This window comes from Carcharodon carcharias, chromosome 10, assembly GCF_017639515.1.
Source record: "Carcharodon carcharias isolate sCarCar2 chromosome 10, sCarCar2.pri, whole genome shotgun sequence".
In the NCBI taxonomy this organism is placed as follows: Eukaryota; Metazoa; Chordata; class Chondrichthyes; order Lamniformes; family Lamnidae; genus Carcharodon; species Carcharodon carcharias.
The window spans coordinates 126,794,556-126,815,951 of NC_054476.1; the positions used below are offsets into that span (position 1 = coordinate 126,794,556).

At 43.9% G+C, this 21,396-nt stretch overlaps 1 pseudogene; it reads left to right on the top strand.

Moving 5' to 3' along the window:
* Nucleotides 1-21,396, top strand: part of LOC121282874 — a 96,905-nt pseudogene that overhangs the window by 17,128 nt on the left and 58,381 nt on the right.

A 21,396-nucleotide genomic window follows, 5' to 3' on the forward strand; every position in this document is an offset into this window, starting at 1 on the left:
CATATTGCTTTAAAGAGCAGGTTGGAGCTACTCCATTTGTGATGGCACCAATTAGTAGCATCACCAAATCTCTGCCCTGCTCCAGTGACTTATGAGCAGATTGGCACAATGCTGCTTCCTAAAGACATCCTCCAATGCCTTCACAGAGCAAGTTTCAGGTGTGTTTCAGCTCGTACTGCTTGCCACCACAATACAAAAGGCTGCTGGAGCCAAAAGTACCCTCAGATCTACAATAGTCCAGTAGAACCAAGCCAGCTGTCCACCATACAAACTTATCTTTCTCAGAAAACACTTCATAGGAATAGTTGAATAGGAAGTGGGGAAACCAGGTAGCTGACACAAAATGTAGTCAGTGTTTCGAATTACTTATAGAAAGGGGGAATTAGTTTTGTTGTCACTTCCTGGTGAATGTGTTGCTTCAAGAGAGGAGAGCGTGTTGGGCTCAGAGATGCGAGTTTGTTTCTGGGTGGCTTTTCAGCTTTTGGGAGATGAATTAGAGGAAATGCAGATCTTTGTCTTATAGGAGATCTTTGCAGAAGTCTTGGAAAACAACAGACGTTGTCAGAGTACGAGGCGGCAGGAGGCAGTGGGGGCGGGGAAGGTTTCTGGAGTTGGAGAAGGTGTGCAGAGCAGGCGGGTGGGAATGACTCTTTGGTGAGTTAAACTTTATTTATTGAAAGCTCTGGCATCTGGCACTTTCTCTCCCTCTTGTGCACTTTCCTTATGCTGTAGCTTTGCCAAAGTAAACCTTATTTTCTCTGCAGACCCCAGTGATTGAGTATCTACATGTAGGGAAGAGATACCTTTGCTGACATTTCTAATTTGAGCTCTTCCATGTCCTTCTCCTCCTCTGCATAACACAAAAATAAAAAACATTCCAATCAAGAAATCCATGTGTCAAATGCTAAGCAGTAACGAACAGAGGAAGCAACAGAAGTTTTGACTAGACGTTGCAAAATGCATTAAAGACCATAGTCTCCTTCTTGTCATATTTACCACAGGGAAACTCTACTGTAGCCTTCAAGCCACATTTTTAAAGACATCAATTAATTAGAGCAACTGACTATGCCACATTAATACATTTACATGGAACCATAAGCATAAGATCGTGTGGAGCTTAAGGGACACTCATTGTTTTGGGAGGAGAATGCAGGCTGTAGTTTGTTTTGGGACATTTTTCAGCTGGGGGCCTTAAATAGTACATTCCACTCTTTTTACTCCCGCAAATTGTTCCGGTACTCAGAGGAGATTCTCTAGCTCATCCGATACAACGTGCCCATGACTTCATGAGGACCATTGTAAAGAACACTCTTAAGTATTCTGTAGAAAGGTCATTGAGCATCTAAAAGTCTCCCATATCATAGACGTTTGCTGCCTTCTTCATCATATGGCCTTAAGAAGCAGCAGCAACTGGATGGCCCGGCCCTTATATATTCTGTGCAGCCTTCTCACCAATCCAGCTAGAGTGTTTCACTCTGCATTCATTAATTGCCGCTCCATAAGTTATTTATTTTGGCTATTTGCAAAGAACTAAATATTTATTTTCCCCATTTTTTTGGTTGTAGGAGTCACAATTCATGACCTGCCCATGATGATTTTGTTAGAGATGGGCAGCTCGCAAACTCAGTGCTCCCACCTCATTTACCTTAATGGGAATGGGGCCGAGTTGGTTCCTGGCTGCTGGCATCCTCTTCACATTGTGGCTGCCTCTGTGCTCAGCAGGGGACCGAACTGTGTTGTACAGGGATCATGTGTTGCTGCCAGCACTCAGTCTTGAAGGCAACCTATTTTTTTTAAAGGGAAGCTGCAGTGAATAATGTTGCTGGAATTTAAAAGGCAGAGAATGCAACACTATTGCAGGGACAAGTTTCCATGGTGCCGGGGGCATATTGATAGAGTTGCCATCGTTCTGTGGTGGGCTAAGGAGCCTTCAAGGACCACCCTAAGAAGGGAATGGTAGTAGGTGGCCTGGAAAATCAATTCTTATGGTCTGGACCCAAGGACCAGGCAGCAGTGCCACAAGAAGTCACAATAATCTCATGTGAGTGGTCAAGTTCATTGAATGCATCTTCACATGACATCTCCTTACCCATCACACTACCAACCTCTCACAGTGCTTCACTGGAGCATTATAAAGCAATATATGATACTGAGCCACATAAGGCAGTATTATGGTAGATGATGAAAAGCTTGGTCAAAGAGATAGGTTTTGAGGAGTGTATTAAAGAAGCAAAGAGAGGAAAAGAGGTGGCAAGGTTTAGGGCTACATGATTACCTCAGGTGTCCCTGATGACTTTCACTTTGGCCCCCTTCTCTTCCTTATGTAAACGTAGATCATTGGCAGGGAGTCAACTTTCATCTTTGATCCATCCTCTGCACTATTCCAATCTTCGTGCTCAAATTGGATCAGAACAGAGGTGGGCAGCCAGGAGAAATGGCAGTGACATCATGCATCCCGAAGGCCTGCCTCCATTTCTAATGTCACCAATCTTCATGAGGGCAGGGGCGGGGGCAACACAGGCCTGTGAATTCGCCCACATTTCTAAACAGGTAAACTAACATTGTTAAGGAGTTGTTAAAAGCCTACTCCTGGAAACTTTTTGGATTTTCCTGGAAGCAGCCAGCATTCAGCAGCTGTCTGTCTCAGACCAGCTGAATGCAAGTGAGAATCACAGAACCACAAAATTGTTACAGTGTAGAAGAGGGCCATTCGGCCCATCGTGTCTGCACCAGCTCTCTGAGCATTTTAACTTAGTACCAATTTCCTGCCTTTTCCGCATGAACTTCATCAGGGACAAGTCATGGAGGCCAGAAACATTTTATAAAGTAAGTGTTAATTCTGATCATAGGTTAATGGGCTCACCCCTCTGAAGTAAAAGCTGCAGCTGCCCATCACAGGTCAGGAGAGGAGCCAGCATGAAGAACTTTGCTAGTGCAGGGGATTGTCACCCTCCTGGCATCATATGAGGTTGGAAGCAGTGGGCAAAGCTGTTTGGACCTCATCTGAATACTCAGAAGGCGGCAGCTTGAAATGGGTGCTGCAACTTCAGAAATTGAGGCCATTGGAGATGAGAAACAGCAGCCTGCACAGGAGCACAGAACCCTGGGCATCAGAAGGCCAGAGGAGAGAGGCAAGAGGCACAAAGGAGAAGGAGACACTGCCCTGAGCACAGGATCTACAGGCAGAGGCCAGGATACCTGGACAAGACTGAGAACCAGTACCGAAGGAAACTGTAATTCTCCAGGCAGTCACAGACATCTGCAGTATTTCACAGGTGGTTGCATACCATTGCATCTCCCAGGTGAATGATATCCTCCTCAAGGCTGGATAACACATCAGATTCACAACTCATGCTCAGCGGTCACTGGGGACTAGCCAGGTGGTGCCCTGTAATACCTTCCTACAAAGTTCTCAGTCATTGTGGTGATCTGCTGCATTCTCCATAACATGGCCCTCCATAGAAGTGTAGACCTTGAGGATGCTGAGGTCCCGGAAGAGGACAGCTCATCGGGGCAAGTGCGAAAGCAGAACGTAAGAGAGAAGAAGGAATTAGCGGCAGAAGGAGATGATTCTCAGTGGAGAGGTGCACCTGCTGCATGACAAGATGGCCTCCTCCTTGCCACCCTCCAGGAAGAGAACCTTCCTCCTCCTCCCACTTGGGTGCCAGGCCTCCATCTCCCCTATGACATCTCAATGCCCTGCAGTGCAGCGGAAGGTTTTGATACAAACTCTCTCCCTCAGGACAGCCAGCAGCCTCAGTGATGGCAGCCGTGAGTGTCTGAAACATCCCCCATTTCATCTAACCCGCCTCCATTCCTGGCCCCAAACTCACCCCCACCAAAATCTGTCAGTTTCCCATTGAAGCTGGGTTTCTGAACCAGAAAGTTTCCAAATTGGCAAAAAATCTAGACCCTGATTTTTTTTCAACTAATTTTTGACAAAAAACGTTCTATGTCTGGGGGATCGTACCCTAAAGGTATGCCCGGAGATTTTTTAAAATTCATTCATGGGATGTGGATTTCATTGTTGGGCTGTCATTTATTGTCCATCCCTAATTGCCCTTGAGAAGGTGGTGGTGAGCTGCCTTCTTGAACCACTGCAGTCCATGTGGTGTAGGTAGACCCACAATGTTGTTAGGAAGGGAGTTCCAAGATTTTGACCCAGCAACAGTGAAGGAACGGTGATATATTTCCAAGTCAGGATGGCAAGTGACTTGGATGGGAATTTCCAAGTGGTGGTTTTCCCATCTACCTGCTGCCCTTGTCCTTCTAGATGGCAGTGGATGTGGGTTTGGAAGGTGCTGTCTAAGGAGTGTTGGTGAATTCCTATGGTGCATCTTGTAGATGGTACACACTGCTGCTACTGTGTGTCGGTGGTGGAGGGAGTGAATGTTTGTGAATGTGGTGGCAATCAAGCAGACTGCTTTGCCCTGGATGGTGTCAAGCTTCTTGAGTGTTGTAGGAGTTGAACTCATGGAATTGCCTCTTTGTGATTCTGTAATCGCTTGCAGCCCTAGGTTCCTGTTCAGGTCCTCTACTCATTTAACACTGCTCTCCTCTGTATCCACTTTTTCTCCATTCCTCCTTCAGCGGAAGAGTCTTTAACCTCAACACCTATCATCACCCTACCATCCCCCCCCATCCCTATCCTCACCACCACAAACCTTCCTTTTTTGTGTCTTGGCAAACTCCCTTACATAGAAACACAGAAACTAGGAGCAGGAGCAGGAGTAGGCCATTTGGCCCTTTGACCCTGCTCCGCCATTCATCATGATCATGGCTGATCATCCAACTCAATAGCTTGCTCCAGCTTTCTCCCCATATCCTTTGATCCCTTTCGCCCCAAGAGCCATATCTATAGAAATTCCCTCACTCTGCTTGCCATACAGTTTCTTTCTATACCTCTGTAAAAATCATTGAGATGTTTTATTATACCAAGGGATATTTTAAGTACAAGAAATTATTGTAGGCTGAGATTCAGAAACTGACCACAATGGGTACAAAGCTATATGCTGCCTTTTATGCACCATTATGCTGGTGTATTATTGCTTTGGTATGTTATTGTATTGGTGTATTGTGTATTGCATAATAGAACAACAGCCCTTTTAACTAAGAGGGACCTTTTGAGTCTAAAGGCAGCTTTCCAACATTGCACCCAACTCATTGGCATCCTTCTATCAATCCAAGTTTTCAAAGTTCCCAATTATTTCGTTACAGCTCATCCTATCTTTTCCTCCTATGTGTGTATTTGTAAAATTCACAAAGTATGATTTCATGTCAAATAGATTACATGACCATGATTTTTAAATTCTGCTAGAACCAAATTCTGATCCTGAGGTTCTGCTTCATTACAGTTTCACTTGGCAATTGGTGGGTTTCCATTTCCACCATGTATATAAACTAACACTCCCTTTTCTTCATTTCCAAACATCTCACAGGATACAACGCCTGGAGAAGGTTCAGTGGTCTTTATGCACCTCAAAATAAGGAGGAACTCAGCAAACTGCTCAAAAACCCAGCATTGGCAGATCAACTCCTCAAACTGTATGGAACTCCAGAAAACATTGACTTGTGGATGGGAGGAATCATTGAACCCTTTGTAACAGGTGGTAGGGTGGGCCCCTTGTTTGCCTGTCTGATAGGAAAGCAATTCAAGGACCTGAGAGATGGAGGCAGGTAATTATTATCAAAAATACACTCATGATGCTTGTGGGCAAAATGATAATTTCTCCACTGAGCTTCACTAAGAACAGATTCATCACAGCTCAGAGTATTTAGGTGAGTTTATTTTACCCCAGATCAGGAGAGTTGGATCTGGTGAGATGTTATAATGTCAAAAATCTGAGTTCCACTGGCTGTGGCCAGGAAATGGAAATAAAAAAGAGAGAGAGAGAGACAGAATTACAGTTGATTTAAGTCCATCACTTTGCATTTCTAATGCCTTCTGTTCAAGAGTCCCTTTTTGAAGTGGACCTTGACACCCCTGGGTGTGAAATTCCATGAGCTACATGTCAGCAGTGCAATCTACATAGTAACTTTCCAGAAAAGGTCAACTTACATTTCCCGACATCATAGGGGAAGCAATGATGTAGTGGTAATATCGCTGGACTAGTAACCCAGAGACCCAGGGTAATGCTCTGGGGACCTGGGCTTGAATCCTGCCACGGCATAAATAAAAATCTGGAATTAAAAGTCTAATGATGACCATGTGACCAATTGTTGTAAAAACCCATCTGGTTCACGAATGCCTTTTAGTGAAGGAAATCTGTTGTTCTTACCTGGTCTGACCTACATGTGACTCCAGACGCACAGTAATGTGGTTGACTCTTAAATGGCCTAGCAAGCCACTCAGTTGTATCAAACTGCTACAAAGTCACAAAAAAGAATGAGACCGGCACCAACCTAGGCACCGCAAACAACAGCAGCAATCTCCGCTCTGTCACCCTGCAAAGTCCTCCTTACTAACATATGGGGGCTAGTGCCAAAATTTGGAGAGCTGTATCACAGAATAATCAAGGAACAACCTGAAATAGTCATCCTCCCGGAACCATATCTTACAGACAATGTCCCAGACACCACCATCACCATCCCTGGGTATGTCCTGTCCCACCAGCAGGACAGACCCAGCAGAGGTGATGGCACAGTGGTATACAGTCGGGAGGGAGTTGCCTTGGGAGTCTTCAACATCAACTCCAGACCTCATGAAGTCTCATGGCTATAATTTCATCCCTTTCTCTATGCCCGCATGGTTGCTCCTGGATCCTCATTCTTAACTTACCAGCTGCATTAACATCAGGACCATGCATAGCTTCCTGTTGAAGTGTTTTGTCACTTCTTAACAATTTAGACTAAATCTCACGCACACCTATCTGCTTCTGAGCCCTAGCTTCCTGTGTAAAACCAGAAGGTACCTTTTATTCTTTTTTTACACCAGAGAGCAATACATCCAGGACATAGCACACCCTACTGGCAGGTATTTATATAGCACTTCATTTTAACTAAAATGTCCTTTTACAAAAAAGCATAGGCGTTAAACACAAACATCACATCTCCTTTCCCTTTAGCCAGGAACAAATCAGTCAGGTGGTTTGCAGATTCACTTTGGTCTAGAGAAGAGTGTTGGCTTAGGTATTTCAGTTTGTTTCCTTAGAAATGGAAGGTTCTACTGTTTCACTGGTTTCTGTTCAGGTTTAACAGTTGCAGCTACAGGTGCTACAGGTTTGTCAGTTGAATCAAGCTGGGTTTCACCAACTGGAGCAGATGTTTCCCAGAAATCTTCCACTGTGACTGGAGATCTCTGGAAATTTGGTTCCTTGGATTTGGCTTCTCTAATCTGATCTGCTTCTCTTCCAGGTTCCACAGGAAGATTCAACATCATAGGTCAGTGTTCCTCGACGCTTGCTGATTCTTCCAGGAGCCACTTTGGTGTCTCACAGTAATTTTGGACCCAAACAGACTGATGCAGATTAAACTCATGAGCTGGTTTATTTGTGTCATGTGGCCTATCGTGATCAAGCTGCCTTGAACCAGTCTTTCCTTTCAAATCTGGACACAGCAAATTCGTTCACTACAAAGTCAATGGTAGCTGGGTCAAAAGCCTCTAATAATGATAATCCCATCCTTGTCGCCATTTGAAGTGTTTTGTCACTTCTTAACAATTTAGAATAAATCATACACACACCTATCCACTTCTCAGCCCCCAGCTTCCTGTGTAAAACCAGAAGGTACCTTCTATTCTTTTTCTACACCAGAGGGCAATACATCTGGGACTTAGCACGCCCTACTTGCAGGTTTTTTATGGCACTTCCTTTTACAAAAAAGCATAAACGTTAAACTCAAATATCACATCCGTGTTGCAGTTTTCTTTCATATTCTGAAAAATTGCATATTGTAGTAATTGTAGTTTGCGTATGGCTACTGATGCTGTATGCACTTCATTCTCTTATGAAGGTAATAGTATAATATGCAATAAATTAAACAAAGCGCAAATCATTTTCTGGTGGTTGCAAGTCCAAACCATAAAGCTGGTCAAAATTTCACACAAATTAGCAACCTTATTCAGTGAAGATGCTTATCTCATTTGTCTTGGCTAGAACTGAATCCAGCTCCCCAAACTATGATGTAGTGTGCAAACCTACCATGACACAAATTTCTGTATGGTTGAAATTATTCAATATGTTAGAAATACCCTGATTCTTATTCCTGAATGAAACAACAGGTTCAGGAAAACCATAAAAGCTGTGGAGAAAATGCAGAAATGTCATACTTGCATGAAAAATGGAAGCTAAATCAGTAATGATTGCTAATATGTACAATCCAATGGCTTGTTTTCATCGAACTAGCATTTTATCAGTCTTTATTGTGAATTATTTTATGAGCAAAAGGTTATCACGTGGAATAATGTTTGAAAGGCCTAATTTATGGTGCACCCAGTTTACCATTGTCTGCTGATTGCATTTGTTTGCTCTCTAGATTCTGGTGGGAGCAGCAAGATGTCTTTACTGATGAACAGCACCAGGCTCTTGGTCAGATTTCTCTGGCTAGTATCATCTATGACAACACCAAGATTGAATTCCTTCCTAAGGATATATTTGTATTTCAACCGTTCCCAAAAAACTATGTCCATTGTGGACAGGTTCCGAAGTTAGACCTGAGCGCTTGGACAGATCAATTGGTATAGTTTCATTGTTCACTACCTTCCGAACACTTTCCAAACACTTTAATCTAAACTAAGCTGAACTAAGTTAATGTAAGAAAACGCAGATTGTTTATGTTTCTGTATCTAAGATGAGAAAAAGGCCTCTAGGTCACACATGGTGATCCCTACCCTTGGCTTGTTTCATCCCCATACATTAATCTTGTTTTCCTCAAGCTTCCAGTGAGAGGCATAAAGAACTGAAACCCCTGACCAATTCAATAGTTGTAGCTCAGCAGTTGCAGTTTTGTTTCTATATTCTCTCCAAACCCTCATGACTGATAGGCAATCTCGGAATTACTAATTATCACACAAATGAATTAACAGTTAACTTCCTTATGTTGTAGTTATTTTCTGCTCCATCTAATGCCTTTCTAAAAGACTTTAAAGCAACAGTTTTCACCACCTTCTCTGATATCCTGTTCTACAGGTTAATCCTTCCATCAGGAAAAATAAAGGGCTAAATAATGTTCACCAGCGGGCAGGCAACACAGCCAACATTCAGGCTTCTGAGCTCGTCACACAAAGACACTGATTAAAGTGTCAATTGGGGTAATTAAAAGTGTTGGGTGGGTTCCGGGCCGCAGACTGAGAGTATCCCGCCCAATCCATGTTGGAATTCATTGGCCATGACCCGGTTCAAGGTCAGAGCTGATAATTTAAAGGGCCACTCTGGCCTCTTTGGCAGCACAATGCAGAACTGGACCTGTCTGCATGAGGTCTCAGGTTCTTAAATCATGAATTTAAGTTAGTATACATTTATTTCTTTCACAAAGCAGTTCCAGCGGCCAAACAACACTGAGCAGCCGAGATTTAACTCTGCCCTTGGACAACCCATAATTACATCATGGGTAGAATTTTCCCCCATTGGGAGGGTTGTGCGAGGGTGGGCGCAGGTGGGCAGGGACCCAGTCAGCTCTCCTGATCAGGTGCGCACCACCATTTTACGTGGGCGGGCCAAATAAGGCCCACACAGCGTGATGCACATCTGGAAGCGCTGAGCGCTCCCTGTGTGGGGTTGGGGGGGAGGGGGTTTCACTGAGTTGGAGAGGTGCCTCAGGGAGATTAGTTTTAAGTTTTAACAGTTCAATAAAGTGTTGAAAAAAATTTTATGACGAGTCCCCTCGTGAAACTGTCACATGAGCTGGGTCATGTGCATTCATTTCAATAAAATTTTTGGAAAAAATTTAAAATCATTCATGAATCCCGCCCGTGGATGAGGTTCCATGAAAAATGCATAGGCCTCCTGGGCGCTTCGCCTGCTAGCCAACCTTAAGGTTGGACGAGCAGCTCCGTTAATTATTTTAGTTGTTAGTTAAATGGCCTTAATAGGCCTTTGACAGTTCGGTGGGCGCGCAGCCGAGTTGGCAGCACACCCGCCAAACTGAAAATTTAAATGACGTTTGGTGACATCAGGACGCACGCCCGACATCACCCCGCGTTGTTTACGCCTCGGCGAGCGGGCCCCACCCCCCTCGCCGAGCCGAAGATTCTGCCCCATGTCTGATGTAAAAACAGGAAACACGGCTGGCATAAATCCCACTCTGAAAGCGATTTATTCCATTCTGCACATATTATAGAGCAGTCGATTGCCTTTTTAATGAGCAAACTAGCTTATTACCTTCAATATGCATAGCATGGGCAGGTTCCCGATTTCCAGACCCACCCGCTAACCATATTTTCCCAGACCAGTATGATGATGCTGGGAACATGACCCAACATCTTTGCGCCTAATAATAATTTGACCCGTGCACGTTTCGTTCCTGTTTTCGGAGCATATTATTCAGGCCAAAGGTTCTGAACATCCCAAGACTTTGAGCCAGATGTTACAGACTACCCAATAAGGGGGTCAAGATTATAAGTGATTTTAAAGCAGTTTATTAAGAACCAACAGTTTGGATATGATCCATGAGCTAAATAGGCAGAAAAGACATATTACGTTTAAAAGGTGAGAATGATTTACATATCTTGGGTTGGGTGGATGCTGATCTCCGTGGCTGACAGTGTCAGTCTCCTCTGAATGGTTTACTGGTCCCAGATCAGACAAACAGTTGGATGAAGCTGACTTCCGTAGCAGGAGATGGCAGTTATGTTCTCAGTCTTCCGAAGCTAGACAAAGTGTTAGACAATGCATGGGTCACTTCAAAGAACTCTTTTCTATCTGAAGTGCGTTCTTTCCCCCTTGAGAGTCTGTCTAATCTTTACACAGACAGTTTCTTTATGGATAGGTCGTGAGATCCAATCTTACCAAGGTTAAGAATGTCTTGTTTCAGGCGCTGTGATAAAGACATGTCCTTGACAGAGATAACCTGTCCCATGGTAAAAGCAAAATACTGCGGATGCTGGAAATCTGAAAAAAAAACAGAAAATGCTGGAAAACCTCAGCAGGTCTAACAGCATCTGTGGAGAGAAAAACAGAGTTAACTTTTTGAGTCCGTATGACTCCTCTTCTAGCTCTTACCAACCTGTCTTGGTGTTTGTCAGCTAGCAAGCTGCTATGGAAGCTTTCTTCACAAGAGAGACATAATCCTGTAATAGTCAATAAATTTCTGAAGATCTTATAAGATTATTAGACAGCGATTTCTTACAACATCTAACCTCACTGCACTGCTGCTCTTGACTGTAATGCCTATCTCCTCCCACTGTCTCACAGCATCTGTCACAGGGCTTCCTGCTCCCCTGTGGATTAAAGACCTCTCTCCCCCATCGCAGAAACTTGGCTTGACTGCTCAGTCATGCAGTCAATCAACAGTTTCCTCAATTTTTATGAGTTAAATAGAAGTAACCCATATCTAAGACCGTGAAGGCTGACTGTTGTTGATGCTACCCCTTACATTAATTCCAGGTAAGAAGAATAGGTTTCTAGGCAGTGTAAGCATCCCTCAAGTTGTGTGCTTTCTCTGACAGAATCGAAACAGAAGGCATTGTTGTTGCTAGGCTGTTTAAATAGTTCCTTCTCAGCAACACACATAATTAACGAGAATAATTAACTAATCTTATTTCCCAAGCTATTTTAGGAGCTTCACTAGCAGCTCAAGGTGGTTTATAAGTTTTATTGCTGCTTCCTTCTCAATATCATAAAATCTTTCTTATCTGACATGTTCAGAGATGGGTGGCACCACCTAATCAAAAATGCCAGTTAATGGGAAACTACATTACTCTGGGCACAAAGCAAAGTGTGGTATACCTTTGCTCAGGTACAGTAAGCAAAAGTGACCCAATAATTTAATAATTTCAATGTAAGATCTAAGGACAACTTTGCAGATTCCCAATCTACTGTTATTATTATTAGCTTTTGTAAAATTAATACATTATCTGAACATTGAAAGATTGGCTTTTAAAAAAAAATTGAGATGTCAGAAATTCCGGTTACTGGAGAATTCCAACTGACAGTGTTCTTGGTAACGCAAAGTTTACCATAATTACTTAACTGTATACCAGAGTGTTGTCACATTTAGCCTGAAGACTAGGAAACTCCCACTTAATTCTGGTAACACAATTGTTTTGTGATTAAGCAGAAAATATGTGGATGATCAAAGAGACCATGATGTCTGCTTATACAAAATTTTTAAAGGTGGCAGGGCAAGTTGTTAGGGTGGTTCAAAAAAAGTATATAGGTTACTTGTATTTATAAAAGTATAGAAAAAGAATCAAAGGCATCATGCTACTATTTTATAAATCACTGGTTAGGCCTCAGCTGGAGTATTGTGGGCATCACACTGCAGGAAAGATGTAAAAGGCCTTAAAAGGGGTCAGGGGAAGTTTACCTTACCAGGATGAAGGATTTTAGTTGTCAGGAGAGACTGGAAAAATTAGGACTGTTCTCCTTGAAACAGAAAAGATTAAGGGGTGATGGAATTGAGATTTTAAAGATCATGAGAGGTTTTAATAGAATTGATAGGAGAGAAAAGACTATTCTCTCTGGTGAGAGAATCAATAACTGGAGGTTATGGAACCATAGAACCATAGAAAAGTTACAGCACAGAAAGAAGCCATTCAGCCCTTCTTGCCTGCGCCAGCTGAAAAAACTAGCCACCCATTCTAATCCCACCTTCAAGCATCCAGTCCATAACCTTGCGAGTTATAATATTTAAGGTGCAGATCCAGGCACCTTTTAAATGAGTTGAGGGCATCTGCCTCAACCACCAATGCAGGCAGCAAATTCTGGATGCCCACCACTTTCTGGGTGAAAAACATTTTCCTAATATACCCTCTAATCCTTCTACCAATCACCTTAAACCTGTGCCCCCTGGTAATTGACCTCTCTGCTAGAGGAAGCAGGGAATCCTTGTCTACTCTAACTAGGCCCCTCATAACCTTGTACACCTCAATCAGGTCACCCCTCAGCCTCCTCAGTTCCAAGGAAAACAACCTTAACCTATCCAATCTTTCCTCACAGCTGCAATTTTCAAGCCATGACAACATTCTTGTAAATCTCCTTGCACTCTCTCCATAGCAATTATGTCCTTCCTGTAATGTGGTGACCAGAATTGCACACAAAATTTGGCTGTGGCCTAACCAGCATTTTATACATTTCTAGCATCACATCCCTGCTTTTGTATTCTATACCTCATCAAATTCAGGAAAGCATTCCATATTCTTTCTTTACCACCTTATCTACCTGTCCTGCCACCTTCAGGGGCCTGTGGACATGCATTCTGAGGTCTCTCACTTCTTCTATCCCTTTCAATATCCTCCCATTTATTGAGTATTCCCTTGCTTTGTTTGCCCTCCCAAAATGCATGAGCTCACACTTCTCCAAATTGAACTCCATTTGCCACCTCACCGCCCACTCAACCAAACCATTGATATAATTCTGGAGCCCACAGCTATCCTCTTCACTATCAACTACAAGGCTGGTTTATGTATCATCTGCAAAGTTTCCAATCATGCCTCCCACATTTAAGTCCTCAATATATACAACAAACAGCAAGGGCCCCAACGTTGATCCCTGTGGAACGCCACTGGAAACTGCTTTCCATTCACAAAAACATCCTTGAGCCATTACCCTTTGTTTCCTGTCACAGCCAATTTTTGATCCAGTTCGTCACATTTCCATGTGTTCCATGGACTTTTGCTTTTCTGACCAGTCTGCCATGTGGGAACTTGTCAAATGCTTTACCAAAATCCATGTAGACAATATCCACTGCAATACCCCCATCAATCCTCCCTGTTATTTCCTCAAAAAAAATCAAATAAGTTAGTAAGACATGACTTTCCCTGAAAAAAACTATGTTGATTATTAATCCATGGGCAGAATTTTCAGGTCGGTGGGCGGGTGCGATCGGTGGGCCTGGGATCAGCTGGGAAACGGGCTGATGCCTGCAATCGGCCCACGACCACAATTTCACACTGGCAGCGTGAAACACAGCTCCCCAGTGGTCAGGAAAGGGCAGGCAGGGATAGGGAGGGACGGGGGCCTGTCGACTGCCAGGTCCAGTGGCTACCCAGCAGCCAGTTTAAAAATGGCCCAGGCAGCCCCTTGAAGGCTGACACGGAAGAACGTATTTTCTGCATTTTCAACAGTAAAGTTATGGAGTCAAGTGTGGCCGGAGACGGCAGGTGGGAGGACAGGTCGAGTGGGCACTCGGCTCCCTGCTTTTCGGATGAGTGCCTTGCCCTGCTCCTGGAAGAGGTGGCTACCAGGAGGGACACCTTTCTCCCAGAGATGGGAGGAGGAGACCACCGCACCTCACAAAGAGGGTATGGGGGAACGTGGCAGCGCAAGTCGGCAGCCATGACGTGGTGCAGCGCACATGGGTGCAGTGCCGCAAGGGGTTAAATGACCTGCTGCACTCAGGAAGGGTGAGTACTGTTGGCATGGATCACTGTGCAGAAGTGTTAAGGGCTGGCTGTCCCCCCCCCATCGTGGACCTCAGGGGTGTTAGAGTCTGAGTGCCAACTGTCAATGATGCCAGAGCTGGCCAAGGGGGTGAGCCCTGGCTGCTTGGACTGAGTGCCTTGCAGCTCGAAGGCCACGACTCGGATGTGCCCTGCGAGATGCTCCTCAGCTGGGGTTGGCCAGGCTGCAATGGTGCTGCAGGTATAGAGGGGACTAATCAATGCTCCTCTGTTCTTTCAGGAGGAGACGAGTATAACCAATTGGAGAGGTCACGGAGAGGCAGAGACCCACCCAACCTGCTGCTGCTCACCAGGTTCGAGCAGGATGCCCTTGAGCTGGAGAACCGGCATGCTCCCCATGCAACCAAGCGTGGAGAGGCGGGGTTGCCAGATGAAGGTAAGAGCGCAGTGCACAAAGGTGAGAGTTTCAGATTGTACAATCATTCTAGTTTAGTTTCTTCATTGATGGGAGCGTCAAACCTGGAGCCCCCATTGATCATTAAAAGACGAGGGCATCATGATGCAGATCTCAATTGTCTCACCCGGGTGCCTGGCATGTACAGTGACAGTGTGATGGCTTTAACTAATGATATGTCCTTGTTCTCCCTTAGATTTGCCAGCACACACTCACTCTCTGGGCCCCAAAGGGCCACGCCTAATGCCGGAGGACCACCGGGCTTCATCTGCACCTGCGTCACACCTGCTCTCTGAACCAGGCACCACTGCAGATACCAGCACCTCGGTGGGCATTAGATCATCAGCTACATTGTCAGTACACATTGGTGAAGGCACATGACACTCGCTTGAGGTGCAGGAGGAGGCAGAGCACGCCCAGGACGCCAGCGGTCAGAGGACTGCTGGGGACCAGGGCGATGCTGGGTCAAAGGCAAATGATGAGTCTCTGGAACCATTAGGTGGCAGATGCTGGACATCCGGCGAGATTTGCAGGAGGATCTGGAGGAGATCCATGAGGGTCGGTGTGCCATGGCCTCTGTTGTGGAGGAGTCCATACAGAGCATAAACATTGCATTGACCCTCATGGCCGAGTGCATGGCCAAGAGAGTGATGACTCTCATGGACAAGCAGTTCCAGGACAGAATCAGGTGTTCCTAGGATTGCGCTCAGACCTGCAAGCCCTCACACAGGCAATGGCTTCAGGTGGTCAGTGCCAGTGTGTGAGATGGATGAGGCACCCAGTGTCCCAACCAGGTGCCCATCCATCAATGGTGAGCAGGGAGGTCCAGAGCGGTCTCACGTTGGTGCTTGTCATCTCTGCAAATTCCTCTCAGGGCACTCTGGATAACAGCAGCAGCTCCTCTGCCCTCTGCATGCAACCGGGATCCATAAGACCCAACAAACTGGTGACCAGGATCCATCAGAAACGCTTAAGGTTGGATGTCTCAGCCCTGCACGTAAATGTACCATTGCTTCATCACCTTGTGCTGGCAAAGTTGTCCCAGTTTTTGCTGAGCTCAGCAGATTGACACTTGGAACATCAGAAACCTGTTTGGCTGCAGGCAGCACACAAAGCTCTGCGTATAGGCTCATATCATTAAAACACTGCCGGGAGACATCGGGCACATGGAGTTGCATGGTACATGAGCCTTCTCCATGCATTGTTGCATCTCTCCTTAAACATCACACCGTCACCTCCCAAGGATATAGATGAGATAGGGGCACGCTGCCTCAATTGTTCAGAGCCAAGAATGCACATGACAGGACCCTACGAGGAATGGGAACCAGGTTCATTCCATAAGCACATTTAATATGAAGCTGCAGACATTACTGATATGGAGAATTATGTTGAAACAGAACACTCACTGTGGTGAGATGGTAGGACACTGCACAGGAGAGAGGCCCAGGTTAGAGACATTTGCCATAAGTAGGTGCAGAAGCCAAGATATCACACTGTGATTGATAGTAACACAGCTCATCATAAGAAGGAGCCATAGACAAGGGGAGATATGAAATTATTGCGACTCTATTTACATTTTTGAACATTATATACCTGTGGTTAACCATGCCAGCATTGTGCAACTAAACCTTCTTCATCTTCTTTATCCTGCTGCTACATCTTGGTGCTCCCCCGACATTCACAGTGGAGGTGGAGGCGGCCTCCTGACTGCTGCTCCCTGTTGTCTGTGATGACCATGAAACTATCTTCAATTGTTGTAGAAACCCTTCTAGTTCACCAATGTCCTTTTGAGGAACGAAATTTGCCATCCTTACCTGGCCTGGCCTACATGTGACTCCAGACCCACAGCAATGTGGTTGATTCTTAACTGCTCTCTGAAATGATCTAGCAAGGTCAGTTCAAGGGCAATTAGGGATGGGCAACAAATGCTGGCCTCACCAGCAACATCCACATCCCATGAAAGAATAAAAAGTAACATTTGTGCCACACAAGTGCCAGGCAATAACCATCTCCAACAAGAGAAAATCTAACTATCTCCCCCTGACATTCATTGGCATTACCTTCATTGAACACCCCACCATCAACATCCTGGGAGTTACCTTGACTAGAAACTGAACTGGACTAGCCACATAAATAGTGTGGCTAAAAGAGCAGGTAAGAGGCTGGGAATCCTGCGATGAGTAACTCACCTCCTGACCCTCCAAAGCCTGCCCACCATCTACAAGGCACAAGTCAGGAGTGTGATGGAATACTCCCCACTTCACTGTCGCTGGATCAAAATTCTGGAACTCCCTCCATAACAGCTCTGTGGGCGTATGCAGTGGTGAACTTACAATTAGTGGGGCCCTGTGCTCAGCTTCATTTTTGGCCCCACCACACCCCCACTCACCGGGAGCCAAAAGGCGAAACCAGGAAAATACAAATTGGTCAGTGCTTCTTCACTTGTGAAAACATGCCTGTATGAATAATAGCCTTGTTGAAATCCAAGCTTACCTCTTGTCTGGGTGATGATAAAGATGATAAATATTGTGACATGAGGTAACCAAATATGGAACTTGCTGACAAGAAAAGCCAAAAACCAAGGACAGATTGTACATAGACAGGAGAGGGAGAGAGAGCTTCTGCAGGTAGGAGAGGGAAGCTGATTAGGTGCCCACTCAAACAATGATATGTCAGCCTGTTGGTATAATTTTGTTTAGAGACAGCAGACTGGACCCCTGCTCTGGTGCCAACAGTTTACCGAGGCAAAACAGCACTGATAACACACCTGTTACCTAGAAGACCCGAGAAACATTGCAATTTACTGAGATCTCATTACTCACTGGTAAATCTCATCACAGTGTCGCTCAATGGGAGACCATGAGCTGCGATTGTGGTTTCAGGCTGGCCTGTGTTACAATCATTTAAATTAAAATCAAATTAAAACTCAGCTTGAGATCAATGTTTCAACCTCTAAGCGAACTGGCCAAGGTTTTACTATAACTCCTCTCCCCATCAAAGCTCGCTGGTTATTAAGAGAGAATGGGAGTGTATGGAATGAGGCAATTGCTAGCTATCGTTTCTGAACATTTTAATCTGCTTTCAAACTTACTTTTCTAAGCGTCACTTTCCTTGTGGAATTGCGAAGTCTTTACAATTTACTTTGTGAAGGTTTGACAGAGACTGAGACAGACCCGCTTTGTGAAGTGATCATTTGTCAGTAAAGCGAGTGCATCTGAAAGGTGTTTTCTTCGAGTCTGTTTTTGCAGCTGATCAGGGACAGAGATGTTGCCCAGACCACCCCGGGTGCCTGTCATTTGGGACACATGGGACCTGGTCCCAAAAATAACCCATTTACTCAGCGCTTCCCTTTTTAATTTTGCAAATGCAGCATCAGTTCAGTTTTGCTGAAATCCAGTCCCATCTCCAGAAGAGCTGAATTAACTTTAAACGTGACATTGACAGGAGGAGGGTGGAAATCCCTGTAATCTATTGTTTGCCAAAAGTGTGCTTGTTTGCCAAAAGAGCATGATGGTGTATGCCTCCCCAGAGCGCAAGCTTCACATAGGCAAATTTCTGAGGTGGTCCAAATTCTGTAAAGTGCCAGGCATTTAACATTTGAACTTTGTTACCTTTCTCTGGCACCACTGGAGTTGTCCTGGGGTTGCTGACCCTCCTGGTTACAGATCAGCTGCCTTGAAATGTTAATTGACTAGCCATAATCTTCAACTAAGTAAGGCTGCACTTAGACCCTAAGATCATCAGAGAGAGCAAAGCACTTATACCATTCTCAAAACAATCAGCCTCGCTGCAATTCTTGATCAATGGGTTTGCATTGTGTTCTGAATGAATTAGATTGAAATAAAATGGATCACAAGGTTCCTAAGGTCAAGGTGTGCTTTTATAGCCCAAATGATTTGGTGGCATTAGCAAAATGGTCCGTTCGCTATATACAACCATTATGATGCAAAACAGGGTTTTGAGAATTTCTCCTGATCATTTAGACAAGCATGATGGAGATGACACTCTGGTATTCTGCAGGGAAATTGTAAACACTGTTAGCTGCTTGACTTCTGCATAAGGTGGAGAGCGAACCCTCGAAATTAAAATGCCAAAATGGGAAAAACACAAACATGTGAAGCCTGAAAGAGAAAATAGACTTGCTGACAATTGCACATTTTTATTCATGAAATGGTGGCTACCTACTTAGAAATACATTTTCCAAGTATGTTATTGTCTGAATAGTATGCCAACAATTTTATTTCAAAAGGTTGGAAAATGCAGGATTAATATGGTTCAATAACCGCAATGGGCTTTGGTTCTTAGGATCTAAAAGTTTCAGTTTTGAAAACTGCTCTCTTGCAAGCTTGTTTCAGCAGGAGGCCTGGCGATCTCATATTTAAAACACCGCGCATCTCCATAAGCGGCTGGGAAACAGAGTTTCGTTGGTAATAATCTGGGCACCTGGGGCCACACACCCAGTTTGAATGTTCTGTAACTCCTTCACTTTGGGCACCCCCCCACTTGTCATTTGGGGGCCCCATGCCACCGCATGGAGTGTTTTATTGTGAATCTGTCCCTGGGAATGTGGACTGCAGCAGTTCAAGAAGGACTTCACCACCACCTTCTCAAGGACAATTAGGGATGGGCAATAAATGCTGGACTAGCCAGCGAGGCCCACTTCCCATGAAAGAACATGAAAATATGTTACAGTCTTTGACTTTATGTTACCAAACTCATGACACTATTACAACCGGTGTATTTCCTCAATGTTGCCAAATAGCTTTTTTGTTGTTCATTCAGTTACCAATGTAATATTTCTCCTCTATTGTTAGGTTGATCCTAGCCCTCCTTTCAGGATGCCAGCACACCTTTGAGCTGATATTACCATATATAACTAGAACATCTGCCAGGTATATTTTTTTTTTGTTCATTCATTTTAAATGGGTATGCTGATTTCCGTTTCATTTGATTATGTTGTCTTACTACACAGGATCAACTGGGACCTCAGTATTCATACAATCCACATGGAACCTCAGAAGGAAAGAACATTTCAGACCAGTATTCTTATTTCCCAGTTTTTAGTATTTTTCCTTCTGGGACCTCTGTGGCCGCAAATGTTCCCAAATCATCTACTGCCCCATTGTTCATGTGCATTTTTGTCCTTTGTTTATAAAGAAATATAATTGTCTTTTTTTTTCTTCAGTAAATTCTGAATACAATTAAGACCACGATCCCCAGAGGAAACCGGTGAATTTCACTACAATTTTTCCATTACAAAAAGAAACCAATGATTCCAGTCATCTCAGGAAAACTGCGGAATGGATCAAAATAATTATCAAGATATCAGTTTGAAATAAAACTAACTCCTCCATAATTAAAATGAGATGATTCGCAGAGTGAAATATATGGCTGCATTCCAGGCTGGGTAATGGAACCTGGAGAGCAGATCCAGGTATTTATAATGAATCACGGGACTTTGGAACTTAATCTTTGAAAATTTATGTCTACCCTTTTCTCGGTTCAAACCATGTGATTGGTCCAATCATTGCTTAAAGTTACATGATTCATTGATTTTATCAGTTTGAGTATAAATACAGTAAATGTTTTCAGCTAAACTCTTGTACTACAGAGGGTGGTATGTTGGTGGATTTGTGGTGTAACTGCGCTGGTCCGTCTCAGAACTAAAGAATTTCAGTGTTGAGGGGAGATTTCATTTAATCCCTGAGTGATCTCTCTGTCCAGTCAACAACTCAGTTTGACTTGCTTGAAGGCAGCCACAACAGACATGATGAGTCACCCTAAAAAAAACCTGTTCAATCATTTTTATAAATAAATTCTGTGCCTGTAAATACATTCTTGTGCTTGCTTCTTAAGTAAAAAGAAAATTGTGAGCATTGTATTTTCTGTCAGATTGGTCAAAATATAAACTTTCACAGGAGGAAATATCAGAAAAACTGAAATGAATTGAGATCTTAGTATTTATAATGACACCATGATTAATACTGTATCCACAATAATCAGAGTCTTCATTCATCAAACCCCGGCCTGAATCATTAGTTGTCAGTAAGTAAATATTCTCAACAGGTATAAAATCCAAAGGCTTTACACCCCAGCAGCTGATTTACATTAAAAATAGAAGTACTTATTTAAATTAATCACTCTCATTGCAGAATGGACCTGTTCTCATTTATTGCTATTCATGAATATGTATTTTCTGCCTTGATCTTTCAATGTACCAGCTTCACAGCAGTAGCTCTGAGAGATTGGTTGAAACCCTATGACAATTCTCAGCCAGTTAGAGCTTTCTTTTTATTGTCAAATCCTTTATTAAGTAAACACACTCTAGATTTTCAGTGTGACAGGAGCTGTCCCTTATGGTACAGAATCCCAATTATAATGTTCTTGGTAATGTTCGGCTAATACAGAACATATAATGAGCCTCATTATGTATGCTTGTCTGAGA